At 46.1% G+C, this 10,714-nt stretch overlaps 1 long non-coding RNA gene across 1 annotated transcript; it reads right to left on the bottom strand.

Annotated features, from left to right (window-relative positions):
* Nucleotides 1–769: 769 nt before the first annotated feature.
* Nucleotides 770–2,988, bottom strand: LOC144100718 (uncharacterized). Its single transcript, XR_013307816.1, has 3 exons — nt 2,903–2,988; nt 1,464–1,567; nt 770–884 (listed from the first exon to the last, which is right to left on the bottom strand). It is a non-coding gene; the product is annotated as an uncharacterized LOC144100718 (long non-coding RNA).
* Between the last annotated feature and the right edge of the window lie 7,726 nt (nt 2,989–10,714).

The following is a 10,714-nucleotide window of genomic DNA, read 5'->3' as shown; positions in this document are numbered from 1 at the left end:
ATATACATATACATATACAGACAATAGTTATTCGGGCGGCTGTCGTTCTGTCGCCCAATGAACTGATCCGCAGCGACACGGTGGGCAGGTGGCAATCGCGTTTATTTAGTGACGTGAGCCACCTCTTTAGGAACCTGGACGGGCGGACAGATGATGGCTTTAATAGTGAACGGTAGCTCGAATGCTGCGGCATTAAAATATCTTAACAGTTATAGTTGATTCTGGAGTGATAGAGTGGTTACCGTTCTGTCACCGCTTTTTTTTTCGACTTCCAATGCGCTATGCCCAACTAAGTGCCTGTTCGCCTTGCGATTTCTTCTACAGGAGGCTATAACAACGTGCTCACTACGTTAAGTTTAAAATACCTACTATTCATATATGTACATTTCATATGAACCTGAGTTATTCTACGCACATTCGCATTATTTGGTTTTAACTTAAAAGGCGCCCGGGAAAGAGAGCCTATAAGACACCCTGGAACACTCGATTTTAGTGTCAAGCTTAATCAACGCATGCATAGTGCTCAAGAACTCCCCTGGTAGTTGCAACGCCACCCTTGAATAAGTAAAAAAAAAATGTCTGAATCTGCCAGCAGCCCATAGAGCAGTTAAGATATATCACCACCATATTTGATACTTATTCTGGGTCAAAAGCCCCCTGTGTGCATACAATGTTATGCTTCCTCCGAATCTCAAGATCTCACGTCAGGTAGAGGCAAGGTAACTTCTCATCTGACAGTATTGCATTGCGGCTAGTAAAATGCTCTGCAGGGCAGAAAGCTACTGGCTCGATAACTTACCGGCTCTCTGGCAGCCGCGAGGATCAGAACAGGGCTTGAAGCTCAGAACATACAAGCCGACCGGCGTAGAACAGGTCCTGACGTCCTGAAGCAAAGTGAAGTAGTTCAGGGTTAGTTTTTTTATGGTGTTCAGGATATCAGCTTCAACTAGTGGACACAGACAGCGCATGCAGAAAGCAGGAAGGCACACTTATAAAGGCTGAACTAAGGGCTTAACTAAGCAGAAATTCATTGATTAGTCGACAGAAACAGCGGAGGCTAATGGGCATGAAGAGAAGGAGCCACACTCATCGAGCGAAGGCAGAGGCAAAGGCTGCCTACAAGAAAAAAAACTAAATATTAAAACCTAAAAGATACGCTGCGACCACCATAGCACATTTAGAGACACCGCGATGAAGATTGTCATGATATTTCCTCTTCAATTGGGCATCCATCCATTATTTCGTCATTCAAAATTTCTTGACAAGGATATTACCCTGCGCTGGATGCTGCTCGCTATATGCCTCCTATGTCAAATATTTCCGGCTGCCCCCTCCCAAACAGAAGCAATGATGTATGCACAAGCGCATTTTATGCTTGGAGTCGGTCGTCTCGATTACTCGCCACCTCGCCTCGATCACTGCGCCAGAATCGCGACCATTGATGCCAGAGAGGTGGAATTTACTCCGAGGCTCTTTCTTGGCAGGCCCCGATGCTGGACATGTTGCTCGTGCTGTGCTCCATGGAAGTTGAAGGAGCATCGTTGCACCGATGGCGTAGCAGCGGTGACTGCAAGTTAAAGTAGTCTCCAATTAATTAATTGCTCTATGCTCGTGACGCGCTGCAATTTTTGTCATCAAAGCTGAGGGGAAAGGCGGTTCAACAAAAGGGACACTGAAAAATAGAAATGCAATTTGAATTGTAAATTGTGGAAATTAACTTGCCGAAGACTATGAAGCACACCGTAGTTAAGAGCTATGGTATCGTATTAGTCTTTTGGGAGTAAAGACCCAAAAGGACTCAGACTATGAGGGACGCCGTAGTGGAGGGCTCCGGAAATTTCAACCACCTGGGGTTCTTTAACGTGCACCGAGACCGATCAATATACGGGCCTCTAGCGTTCCTCCTTCATCGCAGTGCGACCGCCTCGGCAAGGACTGAACCCGCGTCCTTAAGGTCAAGAGCCGAGCTCCATAACAATCAGCCACCGCGCAGGCTTGATTAGTTACAGCGAAATGCAGAGTCGAGCAGCGGTTAAGCAATGCGACACTGCCACGGCACATAGCTGTTACAAACACAGCCACCAGCGGAGCTTATCAGAAACATCCCGTGCATCCCAAGCTCCCGTAAGGCATTAGCTGTCGGTCTCTCGCCCAATGAATTGATCCGCAGCGACACGGTGGGCAGGTGGCAATTGCATTTATTTAGTGACGTGAGCCGCCTTTCCCCTCAACCTTGATGACAAAAAACGCAGCGCGTCACGATGATGGCTTTAATAGTGAACGGTAGCTCGAATGCTGTGGCGTTAAAATATCTAAACAGTTATAGTTTATTCTGGAGTCATAGAGTGGTTACCGTTATGTGAGCGCTTTTTTTTTACTTTTAATGCACTATGCACAACGAAGTGCTTGTTCGCCTTCCAATTTCTTCTACATCAGGCTATTATGTGCTCGCTACGTTCAGTTTAATATACTTGCTATCCCTATATGTGTATTACCTATGAACCTTAGTTATTCTACTTACATTCAGTTATTTGGTTTTCATTTGGAAGGTGCCTGTGAAAGGTAGCCTCTAAGACACCATGGAACCCTCTCGATTTTAGTGTCAAGCTTATTCAACACATGCAATGTGCTCAAGAACTTCCCTCGTAGTTGCAACGCCACCCATGAATAAGTAAAAAAATGTTTGAATCTACCAGCAGCCCATAGACCTGTTAAGATATATCACCACCATGTTTGATACTCCTTTTGGGGCAAAAGCCCCCTGTGTGCATACGATGTTATGCTTCCTCCGAATCTCAAGATCTCACGTCAGGTAGAGGCAAGGTAACTTCTCATCTGACAGTATTTCATTGGGCTAGTGAAACGCTCTGCCCTGCAGAAAGCTATTGGCTCGATAACTTACCGGCTCTCTGGCAGCCGCGAGGATCAGAACAGGACTTGAAGCTCAGAACACAAAAGGTGACGGCTGAACCACAGGTCCGATGTGCTGAAGCAAAGTGGAGTAGTTCACGATTAGTTTGTGGTGTTCAGGATACCAGCTTCAACTAGTGGACACGGACAGCGCAGAAAGCAGCAAGGAACACATATAAAGTGCAAAGAATAATGGCTGAACTGAGCGGAAACTCATTGCAGAGTCGACAGAAACAGTGGAGGCTAATGTGCATGACGAGAAGGAGCCACACTCATCGAGCGAAGGCAGAGGCAAAGGGTGCCTACAAGGAAGAAAACTACAGATTAATGCCTAAATAAAATATACGTTGAGACCACCGTAAAATTTTTACAGACACCGCGACGAAGATCGCCTTAATATTTCCTCTTCACTTCGGCATCCATCCAAAATTTCTTGTCAAAGACATTAGCCTGTGCTGAATGACGCCCGCTATATGTCGCCCATGTCGAACTGCGGAGGACTATTTGGGATCGGCAATGCCAGGTGGTAAGGGAGTTAGAACTACCTGAAAATTCTTTGGTCATCTTTTTTTTTTGCTAGCAGTAGTTTGTAACTCGATCGGTGTTGGCGGAAAGTAACTGATGAAAAGAATGTGGACCGAAAGTTTCTCTCGCGGCGACACTGACAAGTTTTTATGCTTCCGATGTTTACCCACTAAAGTGGCTGTGTCATGACGTGGTGACATAGCTGTGTTAGGGTCACGTCCCTGGCATGAAAACATTTCCAGACTCAGTTCATAGCACTACAATTGAGAACATTAAAACGTCCTTACTGATTATAGAGAAGAAATTGTGTCGGTACTTTCCCACAGACAGTTACCTCAGCTATGCTTACTGTGTAGGCAGCCATTCTTGTATGCCACTTTCTAGCCAGCCACTAATATATGCACTTAATTCACTGCCAACCCATTTGGAGACAACAATGGTATCAAAACTCGTAATCGTAATCAGTACCATCATGAAGACGATTGAACTTTCACAGTGAATTCATGTAGGTTTCATAATCAGAGCGCCCCAGAAAAGCAAAAAAGAAGCTGTAAGGCACACTTAAGCTCGGCCTTAAAGGTATAATGCGATGACGTTTATGGAACTCATACATTCAGAACTCGTCAGGTTTCTCTTTATATTAATAGATGGCTGGATGTGCTGTCACCATTTCTGGCGCAGTGGTGCAGCGGTTAAACGACGCATCACCGGCCCGGCAAGCGGCTGTTTAAAACAGCCACCGATAGGGCTTGTGACAATGAAACCTCTCGCGACCATTCATTAACTTAAATGTCTCCTACAAAGGTGGGCAGTTTGTTTACAATAAGGTGGGCAGGCCGCCACCTGCCACGGAGCGCAGGTTGTGGTGACATGACAATGTCTAATGACCTAGGTGGCCGCCACCTGCCATGGAGCGCAGTTTGTGGTGACATGACAAGGTCTAAGGACCTAGGTGGCAGGCGGACCATATGCTTCTGTGCGGATTATTAGCTTACATCGCTGCCGCCGCCGCGCATTCTGCTGAACGGGACACAACTCTGTCGCGTTAAAATTTTTCTGAAGTGCTCCCAATGCTTCCTACGCAATGGGCACTGAAACTCCCTTGGATGTCCCCTGAACCTCCACAGGTCGTCTAAACAAGTTTCAGTAATCATAGGGTAAAACTGCGCCTGTAATTGTTTCGGCTTTGTTTTTTTGCGCAAGCATTCCATTCGGCCAGCAAACTGTACTGGGGCACACCAGTGCGGCAACTGCGACAGGCAACAAGGTGGCGCTGCCTGAAGGTTAGCGCAAAATCGATCCGCAAACAACCGAGTTCTCCTCACCTCCGCGCCATTGATGTCCCCCTCGGAACACTGACGCCGAGATGAAGTGGGTCGGGTCGGTGGCGGCGCATCTACACCCACGAGACGAAGGGACTGCAGAACATGTAAGAGGTCGACCCTGTAAAAATGTAGAGAGAGAAGGTGAGTAACCCGCTTTGAAAAACAGTCTTCGTCAGTGAAATAAAAACGTGCTTCTACAAACATGAAATCCATTCCTAGAACTCAACTGGGCGAATTACTAATAGGCAGCGATGGCCACAACTCTTGTCCGAACGTCCAGGACGTGCCCCGGAAACGATGTACATCTCCATGACCTCCTTCCTCTGCGCTCCCTTCTTTTTGCCCCCAGACGGGTGCAAAATGCAGATAGAATAAGAGGAGAGAATGTTTCGCAAAGCCACGTTTCGTCTCAACGCCGCAAATACAGAAGCACACACCTTTCACAGTCTGCCACGTCACAGACGTGGGCTGTGCCGGTGCTTACCGCTGTCATTCAGCGCGAACACCCGCTGGGACGCCAAATGCGCGAGCCTGACCGGAGTCACGGGCAGCTGCCCGCATTGGACAGCACTGTGATATAATATGATAAAAATGACGAAGGGAAAGGTACGATCGCGTTCCCCTTTGCTTATGTGCATCGTTTTATTTTGTTTTTCCTGGCAAGGATACTTGCACATTTTTTATGCTTGCGCAGAATTTCTCTCGGTTTATATCTTTTATTCTCTAACCTTATCACTGACGAAATGTTGAGGCCGACCTTCCTTCTCCTAGAAAATAATCATGGTTTGCCGCATAGATTGGTACTTAAGCTTCATATTATAAGCCCTACTTTCTCGTGAAGAAGTGAGCTGTGTGCCACACTTGCGGAAAATCGCAACCGTGTACGCTGGCATGCGAGCGCAAAAACTCAACATATTCTGTCCACTCTCTCTCTCTCTCTCTCTCTCTTTCTCTCTTTCTCTCTGTGTGTGTGTGTGTGTGTTTGTTGGGTTTTATGGCGTATAAGCAGCTCCCAAACTCTCCCAAAGGCAGAACACGTGCGGGATGCGTATACATTGCTCGTATTGCCCTGGTGACTAAAGTAGCTGGGTTTCTCACCCCCGATGGATATATGTCACATTAGTGCAATCAGATACGAGCTGCCCACACTGACCTAAAGTAGGTCCCAGTAGGATATGCGGGCTTCCTGCTTTTGTCATGCATATCAAAAGGTCCAGATGAAATACGCTTCCGAGGGTGCAGCGTGTGTATTTTTGCTTGGCAGACCGTAAAATAACTATATCGACGCCTTCTCGAGAACGTGTGGCCAAGGTCACATTGAGCATGTCCTTGGTGAACCCGCATGTGTCATACGTGGGTTATTCAAAAGACTAAATGACATGCAAAAACCGACGTTCGTCCTCATCGGCTGCCCTATTCGGTCCAATGCAGGGCCACTTGGGGAGCCTGGCTGGCTGCCCATGTATGGCCCATTTCAGGCGGAACCCACATTCAAGCTCCACTTAGGCTGCCTAGATCGCTTCCTCAAAGCACCGATGGAGTAAGTGAACAGTGGCCAGCCCACAAGGAGGCGATGTGGCCCTATAGAAACACCATCGGGTCCACATGGACTGCCACATGGAACCACCCACCTCCTAGCCCACCCTGTGCTGCATGATACCACTAAAGTGTATTTCTGCTCCACCCTGTTCTCTTGTTCTCGAGAAATTAGAGGATGCGACGTCGTCAGTTAACTCCGACGCGCCGCAAACGAGTGGAAATCTCAAATCAGCCACTGCACACAAGAGTCAGTGAAACATATTAAGCGTAAAAAGGAGGGATGGAGGCAGTGTAGTAATACTGTTCGCCGGTTCGATTTTCTGTCCAATGGCTGCTTGAGCATACCATTTTTCGGTCACTCATTGAATGAGAACAACATTGTTACTTGTCAAAAAGACATGCATCACCGATAAATATTTGTGCTTCAACATAAGTTTCTCGTCACTGCACAAAGGAATTGCCCTGATGATTTCATTGGCATTTTAAACATTCTTAAAGACATTGGTGTCGCTGATTATGCAAACTCATCGGCCATTTTCTAAAGTGATTTAAGCACAGGACGACGTACTCTGCACTTCCTGTGTGCTTTCCCCAAACTTGGTGATTGCCTTGAAGAAGGCGTCTCTTATTCAAAACAAACAGTGATACAAAAATCGAACAAAATGACAACACAATATCTGTGGTATTCTGGCCCACATGTGGCCTTGCCATTATTTGATTTGTTATAAGTTTAAAGAAATCCTCATCAGTACTCTTGAGAATTAATGAGCACCGACAGCGATGGATACATAATGGAATACCTGTAAACACGGAAGGACAATGAATGCCTCCAAAAAATGCGATGAAGATTCTCGCTGCCGCTGTCATTCAAAATATAGGCAGTCCCAAGCTCGCTTTGCGTGTCGTAATGCAGTGCGCGCAGACGTAAAGGCGATAGTTGCCTTTGACATTAGTTTTTGCCTGTACCTAAGGAAGCTAGTCGGTGCCACTTAATGAAAATGCAGTCGGTTGCAATATTTTATGAGAGACTTGCAGCTCCTCTGCGCTGACAGCAATGTATTTGGCGACGAACATCCCATAAGGTCAAAGGTCATTCCGTTTTGTGCCCACACCAATCACCGCCTTTTACCTCTACGTCATGGGCTGATAGCTATAGATATCTGCCTAGCACCGACTGGCTACCATGTTTTAAAAACTGAGTAACTTGCAATGAATGCCGAGCACTTTTAGCTAGAAAAGGCCACGAAAGAACAATGTACTGACTTCAACGCATTTATTTGAATGGCAGTGCCTCAGCCGAAACTTTATCGTTTTCGACTTGCAGTCATGGGGTCTATATCTAGCTCTTGTCAATAGCGTCACGGTTTTGAATATTTCAGTGAGAAGGAAAATAACACAGCGTAGTTTCTCGGCGATACCTTAGACGCTAAAAGTTACTGCCTACACAAACTGCCATTTGCAGCAGAGGAAGAGGAACGCACTTACAAGTGCACAAGCAATGCAAGTCCATGTGTAGCTGTCGCCACTACATGCGACTTCATGGTGCACACCAGGGGCCCCGTCCATGTCTCTGAAAAAAAAATTGAAGAGAACACTTAAGCTCTACCTGAAGGTGTGACGTCATAGTGTGATGGGTTAATTTCCATATAAGCAGAATGTCATTCTCTACTTTACATTCATACATGCCTGGAAGTCCTCATACCCCTCCTGTCACAGTGGTGCAGTGGTTAAGTGATGCGCCACTGCCCTGCGATGACAGCTGTTCCCAGTGGTGGACCTTGTATGGCCCAGGTTGATCTTCCCGAGCGAGCAATCGTTAATTTAATTGAAACCTGACACGCTGGGCAGTTTGCTCCCTACACGGTGGGCAGGTTGTGATGACGCTGCAAGGTCACGTAACCTACGTGCCCACCTGCCTTCTAGGTTAATCTCTGGGCACCACCAGCCAAGGGCATGCTCGCGATTTTTTCCTCACAACGCCAACGCCGGATTTTCTAGGTAATGGGCCTTTAAAGCTGTCACGTGAAAAGCATATTTAGGCTTATCACACACGCTTACTCCTAGCGTGGATGAGCTAAATGCAAATGCATTCATGATTTCATTTCGCTGATGGTCACCCTCCTTTTAGCATCACTGTATTTGCTGTTTGAGGTGACTTGGTCCATGTGGAGAACGTAGTCACGCGTCGTTTTTGAGAAAATGTCTCCACAAAAAACTTATTATCTTGGCAGTCGGGTACCAAGCAGCTGTCACTAAAAACTTGTCCACGCTAATGCACATACAATCAAATCATAGAATTGCACCTAGGGTAGAATATATTTAGACCTCGAAAGACAAGCCATTTAATTCTCACGCTACGATGAATGTCATGAATAAGCCCTAGTTGGTAGGAATAAGCTTCAAGAATTCTGGTTTTCAGCTAAATATATCAAGCTAATAAAACCTGAAGAGAAACTGAATTCAACCTGCGTCGATACACTATGTAAATTTAACGATATAAAGGCCACAGTCACCGAAAACAGGGCTTTACAAAGATACCAAAGCAGCAAAATACACGTGCTGCCATCGCCGGCAGATTCTGGAAGTAAACTGCATGCGTCGACGCTGCATTTTTGTGGCGGATCTCAGAGGCCATGCTACACCGCCATCGACTTCAAAACGGCGACAACCGATCTTTTCGGTGTAGACGTCGACTTCAAACGTTGTGGCAGGAAAATTTATAAATTCAAATAGGTTTCCTGCTGCCGGACAAATATTTACATACCCTCAAAAAGATAGAAAATCGATCTTTACGATGAACAATAGCATGGATTCGTCTTGTGATTCATTAATAAACGAAACATTCTTTAGCGCTTCAACACAATGTGTGACAATGAACAGGATGGGCGCTGTCAACAGCCCCTGTCGAGCCCGCTGTACACGTGTGGTCTTTAAGCTGTGCAACTTCTCGTTCATTAAGTGTCATGGCTAGAACAGGTGGCGCCTGCTTAATACCGCGGTACAAAGCTAGAGCTGATGAATTTTGATAGAACTGGGGGGGGGGGGGGGACAACAATTGCTGGTGGTGGACTTCATTCGCACATCAGATTTAGACTTGTTAGTTTTATACATTGTTGGACGTTGAACTTTTCCGTCGCCCTAAGTTAAACATTTAGCCTCGCGCTAAGAGAAGCACAATTCATTAGAACCCCAGATAAGTAATGCAGTTTTATACCTTCAGTACTTTCCTATCGACATCAGAAAAAGAGGCTAATGTAAACACCTCAGCTCAGCTTTAGGACACCAGGGCCTACTTGGAAAGCGAAAGAGACTAGGTGAACCTCAGAGAAAAAAGGAGGAACGTAAATTAGAAAACAAATTCGAGTTGATTCGGAAATAAAAAGTGGGCCCGGTCGGCACATCAAGTGCATTAAGCCGACTGCAGGCGGCCTGACGCAGAAAAGGCCTAGTTGGAAGGCGTTGATGGAAGCCTTCCTACTCTTAGGCATTCCTTACTTTTGTGCAAAAATACAAGTTTCGTGCTCAGCGGAAGAAAGAAAGAACTTACCCTAAAGTTCAGATTAAGTGCGAGCGCCTGTGCACGAGCAGAAATGAAGCGCTCTTCTGCGGCACATTGAAATGGCACATCACTGCGAAGGAAAACATATTTCAGGTTATATTTCAGGTTATATAGCAGACCCGCCGCGGTGGCTCAGTGGTTAGAGCGCTCGGCTACTGATCCGGAGTTCCCGGGTTCGGGTTCCAACTCGACCTTGGCAGCTGCGTTTTTATGGAGGCAAAACGTTAAGACACCCGTGTGCTGTGGGATGCCAGTGCACGTTAAAGATCGCCAGGTGGTCGAAATTATTCCGGAGCCCTCCACTACGGCACTTCTTTCTTCCTCTCTTCTTTCACTCCCTCCTCTATCCCTTCCCTTATGGTGCTACGCCGATATATGACACAGATACTGCGCCATTTCCTTTCCCCAAAAACCAATTATTATTATTCTATAGCAGACAGACGTTCAATATGTGCTAAGTGGACGTGAACAACGCGGCGTTAAACAACATGCGAATAACAGCAAAGACAAAGTAAATCATCAACATTATCATCATCACTATCATCAGGCCAAACTGGTTATGTATAGAAGAAAGGCCGCTCAATGACCGCCAATTCAGTTGTGTTTCAGCGGCACGACTTTAAATCCTCTCTTCCCTGCATTAATTGTATACCTCATAACCACAGCTGATTCTCTTGGAGACCCTGCCACATATGCTACCCCTATACAGAGTGTTCTGTATTTATCTGCCGAGGTTGTAAAAATTTATTTAGCGCAAACTATTTGCCTGTTTGGGCTCAAGCACACAAAATTGGGTAGCTTATGATAGCCTACGTTTTCCAATAATTAATTTAAACTTGAGAACTGGTCTGAATTT

The sequence above is a fragment of the Amblyomma americanum genome, chromosome 8 (genome assembly GCF_052857255.1).
Source record: "Amblyomma americanum isolate KBUSLIRL-KWMA chromosome 8, ASM5285725v1, whole genome shotgun sequence".
NCBI lineage: Eukaryota > Metazoa > Arthropoda > Arachnida > Ixodida > Ixodidae > Amblyomma > Amblyomma americanum.
Note: the sequence above shows the minus strand (reverse complement) of the source record. Positions and strands in the feature narration are given on the sequence as shown.